This window comes from Erithacus rubecula, assembly GCF_903797595.1.
Source record: "Erithacus rubecula genome assembly, chromosome: 14".
Lineage (NCBI taxonomy): Eukaryota > Metazoa > Chordata > Aves > Passeriformes > Muscicapidae > Erithacus > Erithacus rubecula.
In genome coordinates this window covers 12,874,445-12,901,030 of record NC_136666.1, presented here as the reverse complement: position 1 = coordinate 12,901,030, position 26,586 = coordinate 12,874,445, and the positions used below count along the sequence as shown (strand labels likewise).

The 26,586-nt window shown below is 38.9% G+C and overlaps 1 protein-coding gene across 4 annotated transcripts in view; it reads left to right on the top strand.

Annotated features, from left to right (window-relative positions):
* The window catches only part of LOC306807959 (uncharacterized protein), a 355,816-nt gene that overhangs the window by 119,848 nt on the left and 209,382 nt on the right, over positions 1 to 26,586 (top strand). For 2 of the 4 annotated variants that reach the window (XR_013775865.1, XR_013775866.1), the window contains exon 6: positions 25,234 to 25,395. The exons of the other annotated variants lie outside the window; for them this stretch is intronic. The gene's annotated coding sequence lies outside the window, so the exon portion shown is untranslated. Of the gene's footprint in view, positions 1 to 25,233; positions 25,396 to 26,586 lie in introns of those variants that run through there. 4 annotated transcript variants of the gene reach the window in all.

Here is a 26,586-nt window from a genome sequence, read left to right as displayed (position 1 = left end):
AGTATTGTGGGTTTTTCTCTCCCTTCTGGCTGTATTCACACCCGATAAAGCAAATGCCATATGGGAGGATCAGCAGTGACTCACACAGCATTGTACAGAGCTGCTTTGCCAGTGCCAGATGATGTATTTGCTATTTATGTAGTCAACAGACAGTTCTAGGAAGCTTCTAAAGTGGTTCAGAGACAAAGAATGATTTGTCACTGACAATCAGTGTCTTATGTAGCAGCTTCAGAGCTGGGGCAAATGGACTCATCTCATTCATTCCTTTATGAGTCTTAATAGTTTGTCTGGAAAGTATAAACTATTCTGGAATCTATTAACTATTCTTACTCATTAAGACCCTGGAAAAATAAACCAAATGCTAGAATTACTTTCTCTGTGTTAGAAACAGGCAAAAAAACCCCATCATTAGGAGAGGCTGGCAATTCAGATGTCAGCACAAAAATTCAAGCTTCAAATCAATTCAAAATTTACAAAAATTTGTATTCAAATATGATTTGAACCCACCTTCACCACCTGCATAATTGCTCAAATAACCAAGAACAGTCTAGAACTTAATTCCTGTTAAAAGCATCTCTAGAACCACAAAAATAAATCAATGAAAAGCCCAAAACAAACTGAGCAAAACCAAAATATATATTTATATTGTTTTAGTGAAGTAGAGATAGTTATTTATGATGTCTGTAGATTTTTAAATCTTAAACTTTCAATGGCTTTATGAATTTAAACTGTTCACATTTTCAACTACTACAGTGGGAAATTTTTTCTATTTTGTCTAATTTGCATCTTTAATGCTTGAAAGATAATTCACTGCTTCTAGAGAAAGTTCATAATTTCTCTGCCTGTCATTCTCACTTTTCAGAGATGACGTTTTGAAAAATTGCACAGTGAGGAGAAAAGAGGGGAAAAAAAAGTTAAGTTTCATTTCTTGGTGTGGTCACAGAAACCTTTTGGACAGATCTGGTCAGATTGTTAATCTTCACTGGCTATTGCTTTTAAGTACTTGAAAAATGAAGCTTGTCCTTGTGTCTTGGAGAAAAATCACCCTCAGATTTTTTTGGCTGTCACTCTTGTTCTGGTAGGTGAAACAGCTTTTTGTGCTTTTCACATGCTTGTATTTCACTCTTCTCAGAGGGGTTTATGAGAAGCAGAATGTGTCATGAGTAGTTGGCTGGTAAAAGAAAAGAAAAGAAAGAAAAACCCTAAGCCTTGCTTTAAATCTTGAAAACTTAGATGTTTTCTGTCTCAGAATAGTCCATGCCAAAGCATCACCACTTTACTTTGCAAATAATATTGTGCTACAGAGCTCTTCTGAAATGAAGTTTGTCTGAGGAAGATCAGTGTAGTAAGTGGGAAAAAAGAGTACCTGAAACCTAAAGATTCAGGTTTAAATTGATAGCTTATTAAAAATAAATTATTAGAGATTGAAATGTCCTCTTTTCTAAATGTAATTGTTGATTTTGGAAAATCTTAAAGCATTACAACTTTTGTGAAAGTCCTAAAACTCTTGTAGCAGTCAGTGGGACTGACCTAAAGTTCAAAAGTGTCAACTCTGGTAGGCAAAAAAAGAGAACAATGGTTTTTATTGTCTTTAAAAGAACCCTAACAGCTGAATGTGTTTTTCTTATAAAAAACCTGCAAGTTTCTTTTCTTCTTCAGGGTGGTGTTTTTTCTAATTGTATGTTGAAGATGAGGATTCACCCTGAAACTGAAATGTCATAACTGTAAAGTTCTCCCCTTAGTGTGCCCTTGCCCTTTGTTAGGCACTTGTTTATCTATCTGAGGGTCACAGGTGAGTTCCTCAAGAGCAACTGAAAACTTTCAGTGATGTTTTTTTCCTTTGAGAAATCAATTATCCTCAAAGCTTCTTGAGATGCTGCCCTGTTCTGTCCAACTGGGAAAACTAATTTCCACTGCAAATTATCTGTCTGCTGATCTGCATTACATATTGGAAGGAGACTGCATGAGATTCTGCCCTTTAGGTGGATTGAACTTGTCTTTAATGTCTTGGGTTTTCTTCTTTTGCTGCTGTGTAATGATAGACCTTGCCAAAAATGATGAAATGCTGGTTCCTGGCCAAAAATTTAAAGAGACAAGTGTATTTTCCACTAGGAAAGTTGATATTAGCTCATTAGCATCTTTCACAGCTGAAATAACACAGTGAGCCAATGTGAATCAAACGTTCCCAGGGGGCTAATTTCCCCCCAGTAATTGGAGAGTGATGAAAACAAAGAGTAAGAGGTCAGACTGCATCTAATTTCAAAAAGTGCCCTGTTTGTGAGGAGAACATCTGAGATCAAAAGACCATCAGCCAAGTGTAATCCATACAGACTTGGTCTGTGATAAACACTGAAATCAGCCATTATAACAATATTACCATTCATTATTTTAATGCAGCTAATGATTTCCCCCTCTATGGCCTCTTTTTGCCCTCTACATAAAATCCATACTTGTATTGTTACATTTCTATTGATATTTGAATTGATGAGCCCTCTCCTTGGCAGCTGAATTGACAACATGCACTGTCACTGATAAACACTGGGATTGTCTTCACACTGCAGGTTCCCCAATAAAGCTCTTCCTCCTAAAGCCTAGGCCCTCTCTATCATACAGCATTTTTAGTACATTTCCTCAGCTGCTTAAATGCCTCTGATATCAGAGGAAGAAAAATAATTAAAGCCTAAAATTCAGCACAACAGATGCACAAATGAATGTTGGGATGAATATAGCAGGGGCTCAGAAGTTAACTGTCATCACTCCCCATTGCATTTTCTCTCTTCCATGTGCTGTGCACCTGTGGCTTGCAGACAATGGCTTTGATTGCACTATAGAAAACTGGCTGGCAAGTTAAAGCTGCTGCTGCCTGTTGCTGTGTCTTTGTTCTCCCCTGTGAGCTCCTTGCAAGATTCTCTCCTGTTTTTTTATAACCCCTTTTTTAATATTATCTCTGTGTGGTCTTTTAATTACTATATTCGTGCCCTTTGCTGCCACTTTTAAGATATTCTAAATGTAGTGAAGATGAAAAACAAGGTTAAGTGAAGGCAATGTGGATTTTAGGCTAAAGAAAACATGTACTCAGCAATCTGTGAAGTACACAAATACAGGGCCAGTGTTGTACTGACCTGAGTCCACCAGGCAGCAGAAAGAAATTAATGGCAGACTATCTCCTCCCACAGATCCTATCATCAAAATTAAGTGAACACCTGCACTAAATAAAATGGAGCTGAACTGGTGTGAATATCTGATTCTGAGCTTGATTTACTGCTTCAATACTCCAGTTTTATGCTGGCATAAATTCCCTTTAAACTAATAGAGTTACATGGTTATGAATTGGGAGTAATGTGGTTGTGAATTAAGTAGTTTAGGTTCTTTCCTCTGATGTGAGGGCTTGTTCGCTTTGGAGTACCAATACAGATGCCACTTTATGTCCTTTCTAATAGAACATGGAGTTGGAGAATTACAGATGACTGGCAGACAGCATAATTTATGAGAAAAGTTTTTTAGTAAAATTTTCTATTGCTTTGTTTCTTTAGACTTTTGCACCCATAGAAGGTTTGGATTAGAAGGAGCTTTGAAGATGCCCTCATTCCAACCCCTCTGGCATGGACAGGAACAGAATGCTTTGTTTCACAATTTTTTTCAGGTTTGTAGTGGGGTTTAAGGTCTAGGGGAAGCTCAGATTCTCCAACAGCTCTTCATTAAAGGATTTGGTGGATCCCCTGCACCAGAAAACACCATGGACATGATGGTTCCTGTGGGAGGGCTGGCTGTCACTCACTGGGCTCTGTGTCCTCATGCAGCCATTTGTACACAGCACTTTTGGAGACCATGATAAAGGTTACAAAGGAATTAGCACAGACTTCAGCACTAAATTAAAGCCATAGAGCATGGAGAGTATGTGCAGCTCTGCACCTGAAGCTCCCATGCTCTTGCTCAGCTTGGCTGGGTTTGGTGTGCTGGAGAGCCCAGAACACCCCGTGGGAGAGAAAAGCCCATCTTGGACTCATTAGCTCTGAGATGTTAAAGGAGCTTGGGGTAATTATTTTGTAAGAACTCTTTTGTCCATCCTAATGATGAATTGTGTAATTTTTATTGTTGTCATATCCAGCCTAGCCACTTGGTCTATAATACTTATCCTATTTTCCTATATTTTCTTCCATATAATAAAGCTTAGTGTTTTTTAAGGAGACAAGTTTTAAAAATAGGGCAGTGGGAAAGATGCAAGCTGATACAGAAAAAGGCATGCAGTTGCAAGTAAAAATGCTACCAAAGAAATAAGCTGAGATCCTCCCCCCAGTCCCTTATCTCCTAGGGCTTAGTCTCAGACCTTGGCTTTTCCATTTACTTCTGCATTTGCATGTGCATCCTCCAGCTGTTACAGTCCTTGCTTTAGGCCTCTTTAAGGAGTCTTAAGGAGCTGCTCACTCCTTGTGGGAGCTGTTTTGGGATCAGGGAGAGGTTCCTTGTGCTGTCTATACAGCTCTGCCTTTCCTGCCAGGCACTTTGGCCTCTCTCAGCCCCTTTGGCTCTTAGGGCTGTATTAGGGAGGAGCAAAGGGAACATGGTTTGCTACAAGCTGGGAGCTGTAGCAGGAAACTGTGTGCCTGTGTGCCCAGACATGCCAGTATAAGATGGTTCTGACTTTGTGTCCAGACATTCTGTTTGTCTGTGAGACTGAGTTTTAAGAGAAGTATTGGGCTGTGTTGGCTTTATAATTTTAGCAGCCAAGCGAAGCATACAGAATACAAAGCTCATAATCAAACTTCTGTGCTTGCCAACATCAGTGTTTTTCTGAGTACAGAATAGTAGGAAGTAGTTATGGAGCTCCTTTATTCATTAACAGAAATAATTGGGGTCATCTGTGTATCAGCAGTATTCTTTCATCTGATGAATAATTATGTACAAGTGAATTTGAAATGACCTAATTCTTTAACACATACTTCTCACATAGATGGTTGTGTGTGCTGGCTCTGGGACTCAGGTAGCTGCAGCAATCTGCCATAGAGATGGGCATTTGGGCTTGAAATGTTACCCAAAATCAAGGTGTCATCTGTGAGCAGTGGCTGAAAGCTGGAATGGTGTCCCTTGTGGGATTTTAGTCAAGAAGTTGTAATGGAGCAGCTTTTGTTGCTACTGTTCTTATGCTCTTTCTTGTCCATAACTAAAGGACCTTACAGCTGGGAGCTGTCAGTCCTGAACACTTGCTAAGCACCAGTTTACAGACAAACATTTTTTAACTCCTAAAGAAGGAGAAGTAGTGAACATAATTAATGGAAATTTCATCATTGTATAGCACGTATTTAGAGTTTTAATTTCAACAATGCTGATTTAATGAAAATTGGCTCCTGCTGCTGGGAACTTGTTAAGAGGCCCTCCTTCCTGACTGCAGGTGGGTTTTAACTTGCTGGTTTCAAAGCAGGCACTAATACAGACTGTCAAATTCTACTTAAAAGGAGATTGTTATCAGCCCCCTTGGTACTTTCTGCCTGACAGCTCAACTTCTTCCTCAAAGAAGTTAGATATACATAACTAAGCAGTAAATACCCCAATGACACATCACTGTGCTCTACAAAAAATGGCAAAGAAGGAAAGGCTTAATCACTGCACACTGAAAATTATTTCCTTGAGCTGCATATTTTTGTGCCAGACAGAATGTCCAGGGAAGTGAACCAAGGAAATGTCACAGAAGTTGCAATCTGCAGAAGGCATTGCCTTGGTTTGACATAGCTGAAAAAAATGCAGCTCTCAGTCTTGAAAATGTTGCTTTTGCCTGACTAACACACCAGCAAAGTTGGGACATGGCTCCTGTTGTAATTTAACCCCAACTAAGCCCCACACTCCTTTCCTCCCTCTCATGGAATGGGGTAGAGAACTGGAAGGGGAAGAATGAAAAACCTTGTAGGGTGAGATAAAACCAGTTTTAAAGGTAAAGGAGCAGCCACTCCCAGATGCAAAGGAAAACAAGAAATTCTCTCACCACTTCCCAGAGGCAGTCAAGTGTTCAGCATCCCTGAGAGAGCAGGGCCCCATCACACCTGATGGTGGCACAGAAACACAAACACCATCACTGAGCATCCCCCTTTCTCCTCCTGCCCAGCTTGGCACCCCAGGGTCTGGGGCATCTCCTGGGTCATCTGGGATCTGCTGTCCTGCCTGGTCCCCTTCCAGGTTCAGCCTCCTCAGGATGGGGTGGGGAACAGGAAAGATGGCTCTGGGCAAGTCCTGCTCAGCAAGAAATAAAACATCTCTGTGTCCTCAGCACTGTTCTCAGCACAAATAGCACAGCCCTTTATTGGCTGCTGGGGTGAAAATAAACTCTACCCCAAAACCAGTACAGCCTCCATTAACAAAACTGTTTTCCTTATTCTTATTTTAAAAATGTAAACAGGTTTATGTGAAAAATATGAGACTATAGAAGGTAAATTAAGCAGGAAAAAACTAGATTACTTTATAGGGAATTCCAGCTTCATTTTCCACCACTGTGAAAATGTAGGTGGATGACTTGAGGCAGTGTGCTAATCCAGTCACAGTGCAGATGGGAAAGATATCCTATGCTGCTTTAGACCTTGAAGTTATCTGATTCAGGCTCCTTCTATTGTCAGTGGAAAGGCATAGGCTTCCAATATAGGCTTCTTCTCTTCTAGTAGCAGGATAATACTGGTGGGATTTTTTCACCCATCCTTTGCTAATTATAATGATAGACTTTATGTTAGATGTTGCTTTGATGCCCCATGGGACATTAATGTTTGCTAGGATTTTTAGATGATACCACAATACCAGAAATGAAAATGGTCTTTGGCTGATAGAGTTTTTACAGTATTTTAATAGTTCTGTTGTGTCAGTGGTGTCAGACCAGGGATGTCTCTCAAGGTTCACTTGTTGGCACATTTTCAACTGGGGGTGTTGGTCATGCCCAGTTCTGTATTTATCTGTGTTGTACATACATGATCTGCAGAGGCACAGCAAGAAAACATCCCAGCTCTTCTTGCTTAGGATACTAACATGAGCTGAATCTTGCTGTTCACATGGTGAGCCTTCTGCCCTCACCCCCCCTCAGTTTCAATTTATATTAAATTCATGTAATTTCAGACCATATAGAGCCTTTGAAGAATGACTTTTAACCTGCCTATGAAGTTAGAATCTAATTTTGTCTAAAATGGCATTTCACAATCTCCTAGTATTCCTGAGAGACTCACATGTCAGTCTAGTGTTTTACATTATTACCTGTGTTTTTCCTAATTGTAGAACACCATTCTGTGCACTTCTGTTGAAAGATCATAATTATATGGACATTCTCAGTGAACATAATTTTTTTCAAAGCCATGTGAGCCATCCTCATTGTCATCTCTGTGAGATGGTTCCCTATGAAGTGCACATGTCCCCCCTCCCTTTCCAGTTTTGAAACAATACAGCAAAGATTCATTTGTTGCTCACACACTGTCTAATCCTTTCCCAACTGGCAGGAAAAAGAATGATTATTTATTCCTTTTGAACCTTTTCTAATTCTGTAAGCTTTAACTTAATTTCAAAATGTGTAGATGGCTTTAAAATATTGCAAAGTCATGTTCATCTAATCCCAGAACAAACAAGTTTAAAAAATTCATCTGCCTACACTAGTAGAATATAATCCTTAAAATGTAAGTATTGCTCTGCTTAGAAAATAGAGTGGGCATGTAACATCTCTAAAGTAAGTTAGCTGTTCAGTAAAAAGCAACCTTTGCAATCTTTTAAGCTGTATGAAAATGAGAAATGCTGAACCAAGAGGCAATCTATGTTCACACATCATGTGCTTAATCACATTTTTCTCAAATATGTATAGATGGCTTTTGTATTTAAAAATGCTACTTTTGTTTATTAATGACAGATTCATATGACATTAGGCAATAACTTGCTGAAGTACTGGCATATATTTTATTTCAAAATTGCAATCATGCTTGTCAATTATAAAACTGATTGCATTATATATCCAAGTTACTTTTGCTTCATATAATTTGAAGGAAAAAGAGGGTCCCTAAATCTTCCTGCAGCAGAATAGCTGAAAAAAAAATTCAATTATTCATTAGTCACACTAAGATTAATAGCATCCAGTCATTGACAAAACTCTGTCCTGTAACAATGTGCAATTGTTCATTACTGGAAAGGATGCAATTCTGAGAAACCCATCACTTGATTAATAAAACTTAATTTGTTTGTCTTGAATCCAAGTTCACAAGTTTCTGCTCTGTTCCTTAAAACCCTCATAATGTGATAAAAATATGTACAATTTACTGAGTATGCTGGGAATGATGCAATCACTCCAAAGAGAGGATCATTGTCCAGGTCATTCCAAATGACTAATGTGTATGGCACATCATGTGCATTATGCTGTTCTAGAGAGAAAATCATGTTTATAAAATGTTTCTGGAAAATTTACCCATTGGTCTTATTCTTTCAGTCTTACTGCACAAACTTTGAGCTCTGAAATGTGAATTCTCTGGAGCAGCATGAACATTCCCAGTAAAAACCTGGGAATGTTTACTCTGTGAGACTGAATTCCCCAGAAGACACTGTCAAGGTTAGCTACAAGGCATCAGAGCTCTGGGCTCAGGTTTGAAAGTTGTTTGTGGCAGGTCTCAGGCTATGGCTTTTTGGTTAGGTAGTGAGTGGAATGAGGCAGATTCTGCTAATGGAGGCAGCAGATGGGAAGGGGAGAAGAAAATGCTCCTGGGGGAAGCCAGCAGCAAAAATAGTCCCTATTTAAATTTGCTGTACTTATGCAGTAGATTAGTGGGCAAAGTTCAGAGTACAACACAGAGGAAAGATTTGCAATGCAGAACACCCAGGTAACATATGTCAGAAGTGTCCCTAAAGTTGTATGGCTCTAGAATAATCCTGTGAAAAACTGAAGCTTAAATTAGCAGGAAAACCCTTTGTTGTGAGAGGTCTTGTTCCATTCTGATATGTACACGACCTAGAAAAGCAGCTGGAAGTGAATCAGGTGCCACCTTTCTTGGGCTCACCTTTAGGTAACTTAGGATATATGAACTGTTTCTTAAGTTGCAGTTTTGTCTCTCAGAGAAGAGGCAGAGGATAATGGGAGGAATAGTAGAAACTTTCTTGAAGACTTACTGAGGAAAATATTTAAGAGATGAATGTTAGTATGTTGAACTCAAAACCCATGTCACTAATTCCTCTGTGGTGTTCAGCATTACCCAATGTTGTAGAAAGGGAAAACAGGCGCTCTGGTAGGGATTTTGAACTGAAACTGGGATAGGTCCTACTGGCTTGAGCAAATATAGTTGTTTATGGCTGTGGTTTCTGTACTGTAACTAGATGTTCCTTCCCAACCTCACATGGGGTTTTTCAGAAATGATGAGTTTTGTATTTACCACCAGGAGAACACCTGACATGGCTTGTACTGAATGTGTTCCTTTTCTCAGGAGATCGATCCACAAGATAAAGAATAAAAAAAGAAACAAAAAACTTACAACTGTACATTTTTTGATGTGAAAGTTTTACAGAGAAACATGAGGAGAGGACTTTTGCTCTGTGTCTTGGGTCAGCTGCAGTCGAGTATTTGGCTGCATCTTCCTAAGGACTGAAAAAGGAAGAGGCAGTTCTGAGTGAGTTCTTATTATACACATGTTTACACAAAGTGTGGAAATTATCCTTGCAGTCTCATCTTTCCTACTGCTACCTTGCTGTTGGCAAAGCAGATGTTTCTCCCAGGGTATTGCTTGGCTGTTTGCAAATAGCTTCTCCCAGAGACATTCCCAGGAGCAGGTAGGTTGCTTTTACAGCAGTGTCTTTCTCCAGAAGTCCTTGGCTCCTTTTGTGACCCCAACTCTTGCACACCTTCTTTGAAAGTTTCATTTCTTCTGGGTGCCTGCCTGATTTAATGATGATAATTAGCTCTTCATCATGTGTTTCTCTATTTAAAACTATTTAAAATTATTTCTTGAGATATCCATAGCAGTTATGTCTAGTAACTGGCAACATGTGTTTTACTACAGCATCAACAGAAAAATATTGATTACATATATTAGGAGAAAGCTGCTTTTGTGGACGTAAAGTGATAGAAAATTGAGGACATCTTGTATCATTATACCAAGACAGTACTATTAAAAGAGAGAAGTTAAAATTTAAATACAATTTCATGAAACATAGTAACATTCTTAGGCTTTGGGGAATTAGAGTAGGACAGAATTTATCATTATTATCTAAATGATTAAAATTTTAAAGTTTCTCTGTGTACTGGGAATTGCAGATTTTAACTGGCCTTTTAACAGGAGATCTGGGGGTTTTTTTCAAGTTTCATCACCTTTACAGCATCCTGTTTAATGTCCTGCTTTTCCTCCATCCAAGATCAGGATAATATCTCACTGTCTTGCTGGCACAGTGAGACATTTACTAGGATGATGAGATATTTTATTAAGATAGTGAGCAATTAGGTGTGACAAATTAAGCTCTGCAAGTACTTTGAGCTTCTCATGTGAAAACTCCTATTGAAATATGGGCATTGTTTTTTCTGAACAGGTGGGATAGAAGACTGGTTTTTGAAGCTCTTTAGGAAGAAAAAACAGTTCTTAACAGCATCTTTTCTATCAGCTACTTGTTAGAAAGCTTGGAACAATGGCCATATTATGGATTTTCTGTAGGACCCCTGACTTTAGGGCTGTATCATGCGATTTCAGCCTTCTGTTCTTGCTGTGTTCAGTCTCAGAAATAATGGCCTCTGTACTGTTTCCCTAAAGTCTGTATTAGAACAAAGTGTAATAACATCACTGCTCAATTCAGAAGGTGGTAAGGCATCAGTGCCTGCAGCATTATTCACAGTATGAGCACTATATCTGGTGCTGACTGGCTGCTACTATATCACAAAGTGACAGCAAACTTGCTCGACTATGGTTGATCTAAAAAAGCTCTCTTGAGCAGAGCCCTACAGGAAAGCACAGAAAATTGTGGTTTGTGATTTGTATTAACCCAGTTTTGCTTGATGGTGTATTTAAATAAATACCGTATCAGTTACTTTCAGGAGACAAAATATTTGTTGTTAAAATTATCTCACTTATTCTGAAGAAGTATCAGGAGATGTGGTTGCAGAATCTTTTCAAGATGTCTTAGCTCCCAAAATAGCTCATGGTATAGGATTCCACTTACCAACTGCTCCTGTGCATATTTACTGGCACATGCAAAGGACAGACACGAAATCAAGGCTGCACTGAGATCTTTAGCCAGATATGAGGATGAGACAAATTGACACAAATACATATTTATGACAAGCCCATTTTTGATCTTTCAGTTTGTCCTTTTACAGTATCACAAGGCTTCCCCAGTTACCTCCCATGAAATCAGTGAGTCTGACATTGATTTTCACAGGATCAGAGCAGGCACACATTATAAAGACTGTTTCATTCTAGTTCTGAAAAGAGTTGTTCTAAAGCAAAGCGTGCATTTGTCTTCCCCTGTATGTCCCTGCAGCTCCAAAGCCTCTCCATTCTTTAGAATTGTGTGTGGAAGAGGAATTGGAGACAGGATTTAGCAGACCTCAGGAAAGTTGCTGGTGATTACTGTAAATTTTTGGCTTTTTTCAGGATGATTCATTCTCACCATTAGTGTGAAAACTGTCTCTATGCTTTAGAGCAATGCAGTCTGCTTAAGATTGTGTCTGGTTCCTCAACATTATTCCAGCATCCATCAAAATTCCTTTTCATTCTATATATTTACATTGGGTTTGGCTCATGAACAAGTATATTATTTTATAAAACATATTTAAGGGTTTATGTTCCAAGGTGGCAAGGAGATAAACCTTGATTCCTGTAGAACCCAATCCCTTTCTGCCTTGTTTGTTCATTGGAACTATGGTGGAATCAAATCTGAATGATACAGGGCAAACCAATTAATAGCTGAAGTCCATCAAAATTACTTGAAACCTTGGACCTGAGAACAAGATCTGGGCTGCAGTTTGGCATGGCTGAGGAATGAGGAAACTCTTTAGGAGAACTACAAGAAACAGCTGGAGGAGCTATAGGAATGTTTATTCTCTTACACAAGTTAATTGAACAACCTTTTTCTTCTGTAGGAAAAAACCTCAAATACTCTAAAAAATGACATTTCTAATTTCCTTCAGTAAGACACAATTGCTTCTGTGTGTGTTCGTGTCCCAGTAGTCCCAGAGTCTCTATAGACAGCCAGATTTATATTTGAGTGAAAGCCAGTGCATCACACACAGGAGCTTGCAAAAGTACAGTAAACATCCTTCAAACAAATTCTCATGTGCCCTGACTACAAAGTAAATGAAAAGCAATACACAGGGTTGGAAAGAAACCACATTTCTAGGTTGGTTTCAATAGACTCTTAGTTTTCCCAGTGTATTAGTACTCACTCCGAGTCTGCTGCATCCTGCTTTCTCCCCCACAACACAGCTGAGCTGCACTTTGTCTACCACTGTGACATTTTATGGAAAACCAGCACATCAAGGTTTATCTTTAAAACAGAAAAAATAATAACTGTTGGTGCTTGTGTGAGGTCTGGTTAATTTAATATCTTAAAATGTAGTCAATAGAGACATAAAATAATGGTTTTCTTGCCATGCTGAAGAAGCAGGAAAGAAAGACTAAAGCAGAGTCCAGGGTGAGTTTAAATATGCTGAGCTCTATCATGGCATTGATTTTTGAACAGAAATCCCCATTAAGTTCAGTGGGGATTTCTGCTTTAAAATCAATGGTGCAAAACACCACTCTCAGATTAAGATAAAAAGATGGAGGATGATACTTAATTGGTGCCTTCTTGTCAGGATGGGTTTCCCCTATAGATGGAGTTGCTGCTCTTTCCATTAAACAATAGTAAAATCTGAAGGAACTTCTGTGCAAGATGTTTGTTATTCTGTCCTTATTCTTACTGCAAATCTTAACAGATATTAGATTTCATTAGCTTAATTAAAACAATCACAGAGACATATTAAAATACAAATTTTAATTTTTTGTTTCAGATTTGAGGTAATGTCACAAATCTCTTTTTGGAACTAGTGTGTCCTGCCTGGGCAGAGGGAGGTCTAAGAGCACATCCCATGTAATGATATTCTGAACACCTATAGACTGAGGAAAATCTCAGACTTTTCTGCAATTAGAGTCCTTCACACCCTTAGTGAATATATATTGGGATCTGTAGGAAGGCAGCACAGATGGGGAAATAAAGCACAGTGTCACTGACTTGCCTGTGTCCTTTCAGGAAAGGGATGGCAGTGGTGCTGGCTGAAAATTCTGTCCCCTTCTCCTGAGACAAGGGCTGCTCCTTGAGAGGGCACATCTCATGGAAAGAAGAAAGATGGTCACAGCATGCATTTTAAGAAAGCTAATTGCAACTATTTTTGTTAAGAAGTAGATTAGATGATGAAAGAACTTTCTAAATATTCTACAGTCAAAGAGGGAAAATAGGTCATGTTTGAAGAAAAAAAGTTCCTGTAAATGGCTGACAAGAAATGAGATAAAAGCCAACAGTAAAGCTCCAGACAATTCTTGTGGCTTTTTTGCCTCTTCTTATCTGCTTGTGATTGAGGAAACAATGGCATTTTGAATTAGAGCTGTAATTAATCTTATTGGTCCACAGGCCAAACAAAAAGTTTGGTGACTTATTCTCATTACAAGAAGCAGTTCTGGGCATCGTTCAGAAAAAAATATATTGTGGTAATATAAATAAAAGAGAACTTAGAAATTCTGAGAAAAAATTTGACTGAAGATAAAAAAAAAAAAATTCTGGTCGTTTTGAAACAAATAATGTAATCTAACTACTCTTGACTTTAAAAAATCACAGCAAATTGCTGTTTACCTGAAAAGAAATTACAACAAATTTTATGGGAGTCATGCAGTTGTTACAATCCAGTGATGGACACTTTGAGACAAATTCACTGATTCTTGCATAGCTAGTTCAATCTACACAGGGTTTATTTCCATTAGAAAGGTCAAGATTTTTTTTCCTTAAAAGAAAATGTCTCACATAAAAAGGTGCCTTTCTGTCTCTGGTTTCTGTTACTTGAATATAAAAACTCAAAATGTTTTTTCATGAAAAGACAGGGGAAAGAAGTCAGTGCTTATGTAAAACTTAACAAAAAACAGATATAGGTAAAAATAAAGGTTTTTTATTTTTCTTTCAGTCTTATCCATACTCTCATGCTTGAAAGCACCTGTAGGGTACATATCTAATTTAATTTATTAATACCAAGAAATGCATGTCTAAGATACTTTTTTACTCTGAGGGTGACTTTCCTGTGAGCAGCTTTGCCTGAGGTGTGACTGTACTACAGGGACAAGTTGTTCTAGTCCTTGGCTCTGTGGTTTAGTTTACATTGTGTGCCATGTTTTGTATGGTTTGTTTCTAACTGGTAATTGAAAAGAAACTCATTCCATGGGAAAAAATGACTTCTTAACTATGCTTTTGACATTGGCTCTGATGCATCCCACTTCAGCCTGTGAGATGACTATTATTTGGCAGTCTGCATATTGCTCAGCAGTGGCTGATGCAGCTGTGCCCATTTGGCACACAGGTTTTTAATTTTGTAATTGGTAACTGGCCAATAACCACCAGTTCTGTACGTTTTTCTTGCAAAGTGATGGGGAAGGAGTGACCCATAGCTTCTGTATATGCAAAGAACATGCAACTGTGCTGGGGCTGTGTCCATCCCACTGATGCCTTCAGGATTGCAGTGGGGACAGGTGTGCAGTCAGGGAATAGGTGTAAGGGATGGAATACTTGCCTGAGTTCTCTGTGTCCTCCTGTAAAGGTTTGCAATGTTTGGCTCCTAGCAGCTGACTGCAGTTTCATCCAGTTGAAGAAATGGCAAGATATGATAGCACATATGTGGGGTTTTAGTTTTTTTCAAGGTCCTTTGGCAAACCAGATGTTTTCCAGTTTCCTTGTGAAATTGCATGAATTTTCAAGAACAGAGATTTGAAGTTTTGGAAGTAGAAGAAAGTGAAGAGTCCCAAGGCCATATTGTGGTATCACCCAAACAATTTGTTCTAGATCTGGTGTTTAGGACTTAGTCAGTGCTGGAGGTTGCTTCTGTTCAGAGCAGGTCCTTAGAGGTGGTATAGACATTACTGAGGTTTTTTTTCTGTGCTTCTATGGACAAAACAATTCTCACATCCACTGAGACATCTTGTCATCCTGGTGAATATCTCAGCAGGGCATCATTACTGGCAGGAGCATGCATTGGACGTCAGGAGGTGTTTCTTCATGGAAAGAGTTGTTAAACATGGGAATGTGGTGGAGTCACAGTCTCTGGAGGTGTTCAGGATGTGGCACCAAGTACTCACGTCCAGTTGACAAAGTGCTGGTGATCAGCCAGAGATTGGATTGATCTCAGAGGTCTTTTCCAAACTAAATGATTCTGTGAACATGAAAAAGAGGAAAAGGTTACTTATGCAAGGCAGTTTGCTCCTCTCAGATGAGATGTGATGGCTTGAAGTGTGTCTGAGACTGCCTCACTCCAAAAGTGAGGGTAGACAGTCCTTGTGTGCCAGAAGAAGGGGCACAATTGTGATGTAGCACAAAATCTTCATCAAAAGATTTGATGAGTTGTCAGTAAGAGGCAAAGAGTCAAAATCTAGAGATCTGGATACACCATCTGTCTGCTGCAGTTTGTGTGTTAGACAAAGATATATATCCTTTATGTTTCTAAGGTTGAGCACTGATTATCTTGTGATTGTTATTTATTGCTATTGTCAGGGTGGATTAATGTCTGAGGGTGCAGCATCTTTTATAAACCTTTGTTTTGCTGGAAAGAAAAGTTCCTCTAGTGACATTGCTCTGTTCATGTTCTTTTCTTAGACTTGCTGATGCTCATAAAAAGATCTGAAGCTGTGAAAATGCTCTTTTTAAAGATAATTCCATTCTGAGCCACCATGTCTTTTCAAGGCTCCTCAACACTTGAGCCCCAGGTCACAGTGCAGAGATAAAAATATGTATGTTCATAATTAGCTAATAAATAATGCAGTTTTCTCATTCAGGCTTCATCCTTTCAACATGCCCATGGATTATTGTTCTCCCTGCAGTTTAAATTTCTGAGCACTCTGTGGCCCAATTTTCCACTGTTTGGTGGGTTAATTCTCTGTTACAACATGCTCAAAGCCCAAAGCAGTGCAAGGGAGTCTGGGCAGGCATAGTGTTTGGTTTTCATTTGTTTTTCTATCATGGATGTAACAGATAAATCATATGGCTCTTGTCTTCAAGTATGAGTTTGTGTAGCTGGAGTCTGAACTGCTGATGGAGTTTGACTCACGATTCACTTCTCTAATCTCAAAGGTTTTATATTATAGATAGAACTAGATTGAGGTTGTTTGAGGCTGAGATGCTCTAATAGGTAGTTTAATAGAATAAAGAGTGTGAAAGAAGTCCAGAGTTCACATGAAATATTTGGACATAAAAATGAAAGCACTCTTCAGTTTCTTGGTAAACGACCTCCAGTGCCTCTTAAAAACCCTGACAGGTTAGCCCATTTGAGAGGAAAATAATAAAACCCAGCCCAAACTTAACAACATTTATTAAAGAGATACCTTTTCTTGGACAGAAGTTTGCTGGTCAGCTTTAACAAACTGGAATTCTCAATGGCTGCTGGTAACTTGCAGAGAGAAAGAGAGAATACGTGGCAATATTCACCCTAATTAACACTCTGCATATATTTTTTGTTGAATGTGTGCTACTGTTGCTAAACAGGGACCATACTGTAATTTTCAATGGAGATTTCTGTGGCAAAAGGGCAGAGGGACAGAAAAAACTCCTTGATGTTCTGGAGTTCTTTATTATGCATCCTTCCAAAGTCAAAGCAATCAGAGTAGGGGAGGAAAATGGAAGAAATGTCCTCTCAAAAGGAATAACTTGTAGTCTCCCTCTGCTTCCACTCCTCAGCACCTTCCACATAACTCTGCAGTGCCCTATTCCCCTGGAACTCAGTACCACAGGATCCACAAACTATTCTACAAATCCAGGAGCCCTCCCCATGCTGTGGTGTGTTCCCAGAACTGGTGAATACCATTGCTAGTTTTCAATCTCCTTCCAACACTTAAATGCCTTTCCTTTCCTTTTGTGGAGCTGGAAAGGTGTGAGATCTAGGCTAGAGCAGGAATGCTGCTGCAGACTCAGCCATTACTTGACTTTGAAGGGTTACAGAGCACGAGTTTGGAACCAGAAGACTGGAAAAGATGAAATGTAAAACCTCTCATGAAAATAAAAGGGGCAGATAGGGAAAGGAACCCATAAGCAATGTTCTATTCCTGCTATGTAAGTATCAGAAGTAGAAAAATTGTTGAAAAACTGGATAAGATAACCACAGGATAGCTAATAAAGAAAAGCTCTTGGTCAAAATCTAGGAGGCATTGGTCAAAATCCCATCTCATGCTGCCTTGATTTGGTTTTATGTAGTAAACCTAATGAATTATGATGTAATGAAAGACCAGAGTGATGGAGCAAGGATCAAGATTGAGATTTTTTGGGAAAAAATATTGGTGTGTTTCCAGGACAAAATTAAAATTCAAAATTGTCTTAGTTGAATAAAGTCTGTTCTGAAAAGGTAGGATGAAATCTTACAGGAATAAATAGTGCTGTGTTATCCCATTTACACAGAAGTAATCAACACAAGTGCAACAGAAGAAGCTGCTGATTTTGGTGGATTTGTTGGTGTGGGTTTGGATTGGGGTTTTTTCTTGTTTCTTTTAGAAAAGAGCGATGGGATTATTATGTTTCATAAATTTTCAAGAATCAGAAGTCTTGTGCTTTTGCAAAAAGATGGAGCACAATTCTGGAATGAAAAGAGCATTTCTAAACCACACATTTCATGAGCCATGAAAGAAGAGACTATAGCTATCCAACACACTATAAGCCTTCGGCTTTTGTCTAGTTTGGAGACAAAAAAAAATTTAAAAGCTAAAAAGTCATTTGAGGAAGACATGATAATATTTATGTACATAAGGATTAGTGCGAAATGAAAAAGTTTATGTAGGAGTTTGTGGTGACCATAATAAGCAACGGACTTAAATCAGAGCAAGGTTCTTTAGGGAATGCTTCCTATAGCAAAGGTAATGCACTCCCTGGGGAGTTTTGAAGTTTGAGCTGTTGGAGTTCTCTAGGAAAGGGATGGGAAAGTGTTGTAGAAATGATGGCAGTGTAATCGATCCTGCCTTGGGCAGCTCAGCCATCAGTGCTGTGCTGTGACCTCCCCAAGCCCCTGAAGCTCTCTGCTGTTATGGTTTTATGCAGTGGTGTGGTGAAAAGAAGTGTTTTGGTCAGAGCAGCTCATCTATTTCTCTCAGACAATCTGAATTGTTCAGAAGGTGTGCAAGTCTCCCTTATTCCAGCACTGGAATTACTAGCCAAGGGTTCATTGCACTGTTCAGCATAATCATCATTGTTTTTGATAAAACATTTCATCCCAGAGTTCCTTTGAATTTATTATTATATGATGAAAGACCAGTTTGTGGCTTAATTCACAGATTAGACAGCACTCTGTAATGGAGTTCCTTCAATGTGTGAGTGACACTAATGTGTTTGCTCTGCTGGTGTAAATATTCATAGGGAGATTTTTTGCATTATCAAGTCTGTGCACAGAGTATATTGTGGTCCTGCAGAGATTTCATAGGGATAAACAGAGACTGAATGCTCCAGCAGTAGAAAGTGATGGTGAATAAGAAATGAAAATATTCCACTTTCTTTGGCTTGATAAAAAACACATTGAAATTTTTTCTTCATTGTTTTGAATGATTTGAGGGTATTTGTTAAAGTTCATTTAATTTTTAATCAAACATAAGACAAGAGCTTTCCATTTTTTCACAGGGAAAATTCATTCATTAATGAAATTGACAAAATGGATTAAAGTCAATACAAGTATTAAGTTGTTGAAATACACAGGGAGGCAGAGATGGAGCTCCCAAGGTATGGCCACTCTGTGCTGTAAGAAACTACTTCAGATTGCAGTGTGGACAGTTTAGACCTTTCAGTGATTTGCTGTTTCTGTGCAGGAGAAACACAGAATCATTGTGCCTGTATTTGGATTGAGCTTAAGGATTTGTGTGTGACCAGGAAGTCCTGATTTTTAAATAAGATCTTAAGCAGTGAAAATCAAAACTTATCTCTGTAATCTCTGATTTAAATCTTTCATGTTTAGATGCATCTGATGATCAGGGCATTTTGGGGGATATTATGTAATTAGCTTTTGGGCTTTTTTTTTCCTTTTGTTTTCTTGTTGCTTATATGGGAAAAAACACTATTGTGCTCCATATAACAGCAAATATCAAATGCTGAAGTCCCCCTGGCTGAGACAGACAGGTCATTTCACAGGGTGCTTCGTTTGGGTACAGTTTAGAGCAGTGATATTGGTGGGAGTGGGACTCAATAACAAAGCCATGCTGGCCAGGCTTTGTGAACAGCAAATGTGCAGTAATTCAGTCTATAGGATGATATTCTACTGTTGAGTTCTTTGATCTGTCTTGGTTTTTTAATTGCACTTTTTTATTTCTGAAAGGGCTTTCACAGGCAGGAACCTCCATAGGAAGTTTATTTTTTTGGGCCATCCTCAAAGGCTCTTTTGTCAATTTATTATCACAATAGCAAGATATGCACATGCAGTAAATCAATGTAGGTTAACTTTTTAATAGGAAAGGCATTCTACGTTTTTTGGCATCTGTCTGTATCTTTTTTTCAATTATAAAGTCTCTCACTGGGCTAAGCATTTGTCTGCTAGGTGTGTGTATCAGCGACAACTTAATATTCAAAGGTCAGGCTGCAAAGATCTGGCCAGTGTGATGGCATCTTTGCTCTTTAATAATCAGATGGGATGTCTGTGATCTCTTGAAGTGCTTCTTCTAGGTGGCAGTGTACCACTGCAGCAGTTAATTGCCTGTTAGCTTCTTGGATCAATGTAAAAGAGAGATGTGAAGATTTTTCCAAAGTCTCTTTTCTTTTTTTCCCTCCCAACACAGCTCTATTTGAACACTTTCCTCTGATTTATCCAAGAATAACCTGACTATGTGAGAGGAAACTTCAATAGTCAGTTTAAGCAGCTGCCTAGGAGTATTTTTTCCTAGAGGTTGGTGAAAGAAAAGGGAAATTTTGCCTGCTCTGCACTGGAGGTTGATGCCTATTCATTCCATAGGGTCACTGAGAAGAGGTTTGGCATTTTCTCAGCTTCCCCCATGTGCCTTGGTGTTGTGCCACCAGTGGGGTCAGTGATTCTACATAGTTTTTAAGCTTCTTCCTATGGGGAGCTGAATTAGCTACTGATGTATTCTGGAAATGTTTTGGAATCAATGGAACCCATATAGGTGTGTTTCCCTGTCCATTCTTTACTGCTTTTTTAATTATTCCTCTCTCTTTTCCACCACACATTGAATGGTTCCATGTGCAGCTGCATTTGTTACCAGCTGAGATGAGCAAGCTTATTTCCTGGACTTTTAGAACAAGCTTTACTAAACCAGCCCTGACCTTAGTGGCTATTAAGGAAGTTATGTTGTAATGCTCAGACATATCCTATAGGAATAATTTGTATGGATGCAAATTTCTGCCACTGTGGTACAGCATGAGCTGCTCACAATTTGTATCTGAGGCATCACACCCATTTTAGGTAGATATTGTAGAATCATAGAATAGCTTGGGTTGGAAGGGACCTTTAAAGGTCAATTATCCAGTGCCTCTGCTACAGGCAGGGCTGTCTTCAACTAGACCAGGTTGCTCAGATCACCATCCAACCTGACTTTGAATGTTTCTAGGGAAGGGGTCAAATCAAATCCATGTCACATCCAGAGAGAAAACACTTCTGTCTCTTCCCTGTCCCCTGATGCAATCATTCCATCAGAGAAGGTCACTGGGTTGGTCAGGCAGGACTTGCCTTTGGTGAAGCTGTGCTGGCAGTCCCAAATCACCTCCCTGTGCCTTAGCATAGCTCCAAGAGGATCTGTTCCATCATGTTCCTGAGCACAGAGGTCAGCATGACAGGTCAGAGGTTCCCAGAGTCCTTCTTTCTACCTCTTTTTAAAACAGATGCAATGTTTCCCTTTTTCCAGTCACCAGGGTCTTCACCTGACAGCTGTGACTTTCAGATATGGGGAGAGGCTTGGCAACTACATCAGACAATTGCCTCAGAGCTCTGGGATGCATTTCAGGTCTCACAGATTTACATTCAGGTTCCCCAGGTGTCAGAAATCTGGACTAGTGTATGTAGCTTATCTAGCAGAGTTATAGCTCCCTGAAAAATCTCTGAACTGTGGGATCCCAACCTTTCAACAACTCTCATCTCTTTAAGTTCTTCCCTTTATATGAATTTGAATCTTGAAATAAAAAGAAATTTAGAAATTAACAAAGACAGTAAAAAATGTATCCTGGCCTCCATCTCTTTAAAGATTTTCTTCTGTCATGGTCACAATTCTCAGAAGGCTGAAAACAACAATACTTCAGACATCTACTTTCACCCTGTTGGGTTTTTTGGCTACAGTCATGTCATAACATGCAGTGTAAATGTTGATGTTGGTTTGGGAGAGCCCCAGTAGCTCCCAGCTGTTCTACCCCTGCAGAAGGAAGAGCTCTGAAACACAAGAAATGAAACACTGCAATTTGCTAATTTGGGGGATCTATTTTACCACTTCAACATTATGAGGAAAAAGTATTCATGTGCTTGCAGTATTTCCTATTGCCCTCTTCACAAGCTGCCAGAACACTGTGACATTCCTAATAGTGGTCAGCATTGTAATAGAAGTTTTACCAGGATGCCTTAGAATGCCTTTCCTAGGTGACCATATATTTCCAAATAAATATGACTCAGGGGAGAAGGAAAAATTTAAAATTAACCCAGTGTATGTGTAAGGATATGGTATGCTTATAAAAATAGAATAGCTTTTGGTTATCATTGTGAAACTGAACAAGTTCTTTCAGCAAAAGACTCCAGACACATCAATGTACCTACGTGAAAGCTTTTGAAAAATTAAGGCTGATGTGTTGACAGCTGTAATACCACCAGCTTTTAATCCTTGGTTTCTTTTTTCATTATTAGGGATTCCAGAACACGGGTAGAGGAAGATTAGGTTTATCCACTAACAAAATAAAATCCTGTAATCCCTTGAAAGTTTAAAATCTTCCTTGGGCTGGAGAAGGAACACTTTATCAATATGTACAGCTATGGCCTCTTTAAAGGATAAAAAGCACATCTCCTAGCTTAAGGGAAGAAGGATCATTTTATATTGGTCTAAGGAATTTCAGTTTTGAAACTGTGCTTCAATTCATGAGAAAGCCTTGAGTGAAGCTGTTATAATTATACTGTTATTTTGATCCAGGGAAATCCCTGTTTTTTGACTCATATTTTGCTTCCCACCTGTAGCTTCCTAAGAGCTTTACAAGGGTCAGTAAATACCATGCAACTCTTCTGCCAGGTGTTGGCTGGCTGGCATGGGAGCCTCTGGAGTCCTTACCAAATAATAACCCACAAAGGCACAAGCAACATCCAGAAACCTGGGAAGATTAATTTAATGGTCTCAATGATAGTTTCTCACTTGTGAGAGCTCAAATGTGCAGGACTGCCAGGTCTCTAAAACAGTGTTGCATGAGAGTCCTGTCCTCTGACATTTTGGGGTGATGTCCCACTTTCTTTCCTAAACTGAAAGCCTTTTATGTGTGCCTGCACTGCAACAAACTCTCTAAGGACCCTTATGGGTCTCTAGCAGAGGCATTTTTGTTTCAATCCTCTCAGTTGTGGCCATTTCTGCTCTTCCAGGTACATTCTTACCACAGGCTAATTTACTGTATTCCTCTGATTCCTTCCCCTGAAGCTCATCTGATTTCACTGAGGTTTTATGCCTTGCACAATGTGATTACAAATGAAATCATTCCTTCAAATTCTTGGTTAGGCATTTCTATCATGAAAGTCTCAAAATATGGTATATTAATAGGAAAGCACAATGCTTCTGTTAGTATTGTTTTGTTTCTAATAAAAGTCCAAAATTTGTCCTATTCACACCCTCTACCCTTTGGACTTGCTTTTCTTGCTAACTTAATTGTTTTGCTCAAAGAGAAATAGAAGTCATTTGTCCAGTGAACACAGTTAACAGCCAAATACACGAGAGATACCAAATCTTGTGACTCTTCAGCCTCTCTTTTTAGCTGAAGTACTTGGTGGCAGATCTTGGAAGCATCCATCAGTTTAATCCATGGAGTGGGAGAGTGTAACCAGCATCCAGTGCTGCTGGGACCCCAGTGCCAGGCTGTGCAAAACCAGAACACAGAGCCATCAGCCAAATGCATCCCTTGCTGCAGCTCAGCACCCCAGCCCTGTGCCCAGAGCTGCCTGCTCCTCTTGAACTGACCTTTCTTTTTATGGAACCCTATTTGTCAGGTCTGTGTTCTAAAAACGCTCTGATAACCTGATTTGTACATATTTTGCTATCTGTTTGCTTTATTAAATTATCCCTCATACTTTATAACCAAGAGCTGAGCCTATTTATGCAATGTAGAATGCTAACTGAAGACTAATGGAGAATCCATGTTTAACACAGTTTTCCCGTGAGGAAGAAAAGGTGTACACAGCCTGATTAGTGAAGACATGAACTTAATAATTATTTTCTTTTTTAAATGTGGTTTCATTTTTAAAATTCAACTTTAATATATCAGTGTCCAAAATGAGTTTTCATGTTTAAATGATCAAGCCCAAAACATAGTTGTATGTTTTCTTAGCTTTGCCAATTTCTTATTAGGAAAACAGTCTTTGGGGCAGGAGAGCCAAGGACATGTAATTCCCTCCATGGAACAATTTCTCTCTTGATTACTTATGAAGTTTCAACTGAGATTTTTTAGGAAAGCAAGTCAGTCCTAATGCCTAGAATAGGCTTCTAGAGCAGGAGGATTAAAGTATTTACCTCAAACCTAGACTCATTGCAGCAATAAATTTATGTGCACATCAAAACTTAATTATCTTATTCTCATGGATAAACATATGGTTATTTTGCTGAAATAATGCCCATGCCCTGAAATTGTTACTGCTTTGTATGAGTTTAAATGTTTTTTCCCCTGTAATTTCTGAGAAATTCGGGCTTTAGAGAGGAAAAAACCTTCTACAATTCTTTATACTGGGCTCCTACAAATAGAGGTGACACATTTATACTTCTCTGCCTAAGGAGACTCTAGAAGCCTCATAGATTCCATTGTATTTTTTGTGTTTGTATTTATCATCAAAGGAGCAATAGCTACAGACTGAGGTGCCAGAGAAAATATAATGTCAGCTTACAAAGAAGTGTTAGAATTTGTTTGGTAATCTGGACATTTTAATTTGCGTCAGTATTCATTATATTCATAAACAAAACAATAGGGGGGTTTTCATGTTAGAGAAAACAATTATTTTATGGATTATAATTTAAATAGAAAAGTTTTCTTGTGCCTTAATGCAAATTGTTGAATCTGTCTTCAGAAGTCAGTTATTTATTTTTATTTTGAAACCTGTATAATTTTTGAGACACTTGGACATATGATCCCAATAAAAATCTCTTGGGCTCTGTGGGTGTATTTCCAATCACTGCAGTGGGCAGTGAAACAATTTCCTTTAAATCTCCCTGCTTTTCAGCCCATTATTTCTTTTTTCAGTGTAGTGAATTAACTGTCTCAGTTTCTCAGCAATAATGAGCCAAGCCTGCAAATGCTCATTTGCAAATGGACCTTCAGCCATGGGAACAGCTCTGCTGAGCTCTGGGAGCTGGGCATGCACTGACATTCCTGAGGGATTGGGACCATCAGTATGGATCAGGAGAAAGTTATTTAGAAATTGCATTGCTTAGTTTTCTTCTCCAAAATACAGTCCTAATGGCCAGTTCAGAAGAAAATTTCTGAGATAGTAACTAGAAAGAAAAGGAAAGCACACTGCACATCTGAATAAAGTTGAGCACTAGAACTGTTCCAAGAATCCTCTTAATGTGTCTGGATCAAGCCTGAAGTTTCAGTATGAACCTCCTGAATTGTTTTCCCTGTAAGGCTCTGCCATTTACATTTTTAAAGCTTTGTAAATTTTATCTGTTTCTACCCTGTTTGGATAAAGAAACCACTTAGGTAGATTATAATTGCCATGAAATAGCACTCTGTGAATTAAAAAATAGAAGGGTATCTATAGCTATTCTTTCAGCTTTTTAGAATCCTCAGACATTAGGAGTCTGGGTGAGACTGCAGCCTGTACTTTGTTTTTGGTTTCCTGGCTATGGATACAATGAAGTTTATTCTTATGTCTTTCCTTCACAGAGAAAGTCATCACCAGAACAATGGCTTCAGGACTGTGCTGCTGCAGATATTTCTAAATATATTGTCCTCTGAAAATCAGTATTTTCTCTAGTTCTACCTCTCCCAGTCTGGAAATAATTGGGTCGTGCCACTGATTCTGAGTCTAGAATAAAAACCTGAATAAAAAAATATCACAACTTCTACAGAATGAGGTTTTTCTCTATCTTTGTCACTGTAAGTGATACTATAAACTACACTGCCAAAAATGTTAGGCCTTGTGTGCTGTTTAAAGCTCAGGCAAACAGATATTTCCTTGTTTTCAGCTGCAGAGAAAACCCTCGCTTATTTTCATTTTCTAATTTCTTGTTGCTCAGCTTGGCAGGCATGATAATATTTTGATTTAGATAGGATGTGATATGTGTATGCATGTGTATAAATACACACATGCAGATGCTTATGTGTGCATAACCCTTGTATATCCAGTTGTCTCTGAAAGTATCACTCCTCCTTTCAAATTTCCTGTGGTTTGAAACCCAGTTTTCCTGTGATACTCTTGTGCAGGGAAACACACTTGTTATTTCTTTGCACACTGGTGTGTTTGAGTGGGTACTGCCAACAAAATTCCCTTGGGGCTGTAACACACACACTTCTGTTCCAGCTGCCAACCTCACCACGTTCAGAAATCAGCAGTCCAGAAAAAATATTAGAATGGCTTAAATATTATTGCTCTTCAGAGAAACCATGCACTTTTGGATCACTTTTATTGCCTGTCTCTAGTATTATTCAGTTTCATGTTTTTGAAGCTTCTTCTTGCAGCCAAGAGGCTGAGGAGCACCATTCCCCCAGTGATGCCCAGTGATGGTTGGTGTTTTTGTGCTGGCTCCCAGCAGTGGAGCTGTGATAGAGGAACTGCCTGGGAGCTGAGAGCCCTCCAGCCTTCCCCTCCTGAGCCTGCCTTGTGATGCCCAGCTGAGCACACAAACTCGTGCTTTGTTTGGTTGTAGCTCAGTTTAGCTGTTATCTCCTGCTCTCTCCTGCTCCCACTGAAAGCCTTGCTGGGGCTTTGGTAGCTTACACAGTGTCTGGGCATTTTCCAAATACAGGTGAAAAGGCTCTGGATGACCTTCAAGTGCTTAAGTCATAAGGCCAAGATTCACATTTTCCATGTCAAGAAATATTCCTGTCTTAGCTCAGTAGGAAGAAGGCAGAGAGATATTTTTTAATTATCTTGCTTTTTTTGTAGTTTATTCTAAGCAAATGTTTGAGCATCTGAGACATTTCTATTTTTGGTGAGTAATAATGTCAGTCTTTTTTGCTTCATTTGCTTTTCATGTGAGATTCTTGCCAGGCAAGAGTAAAATATTCAGGTCTCAT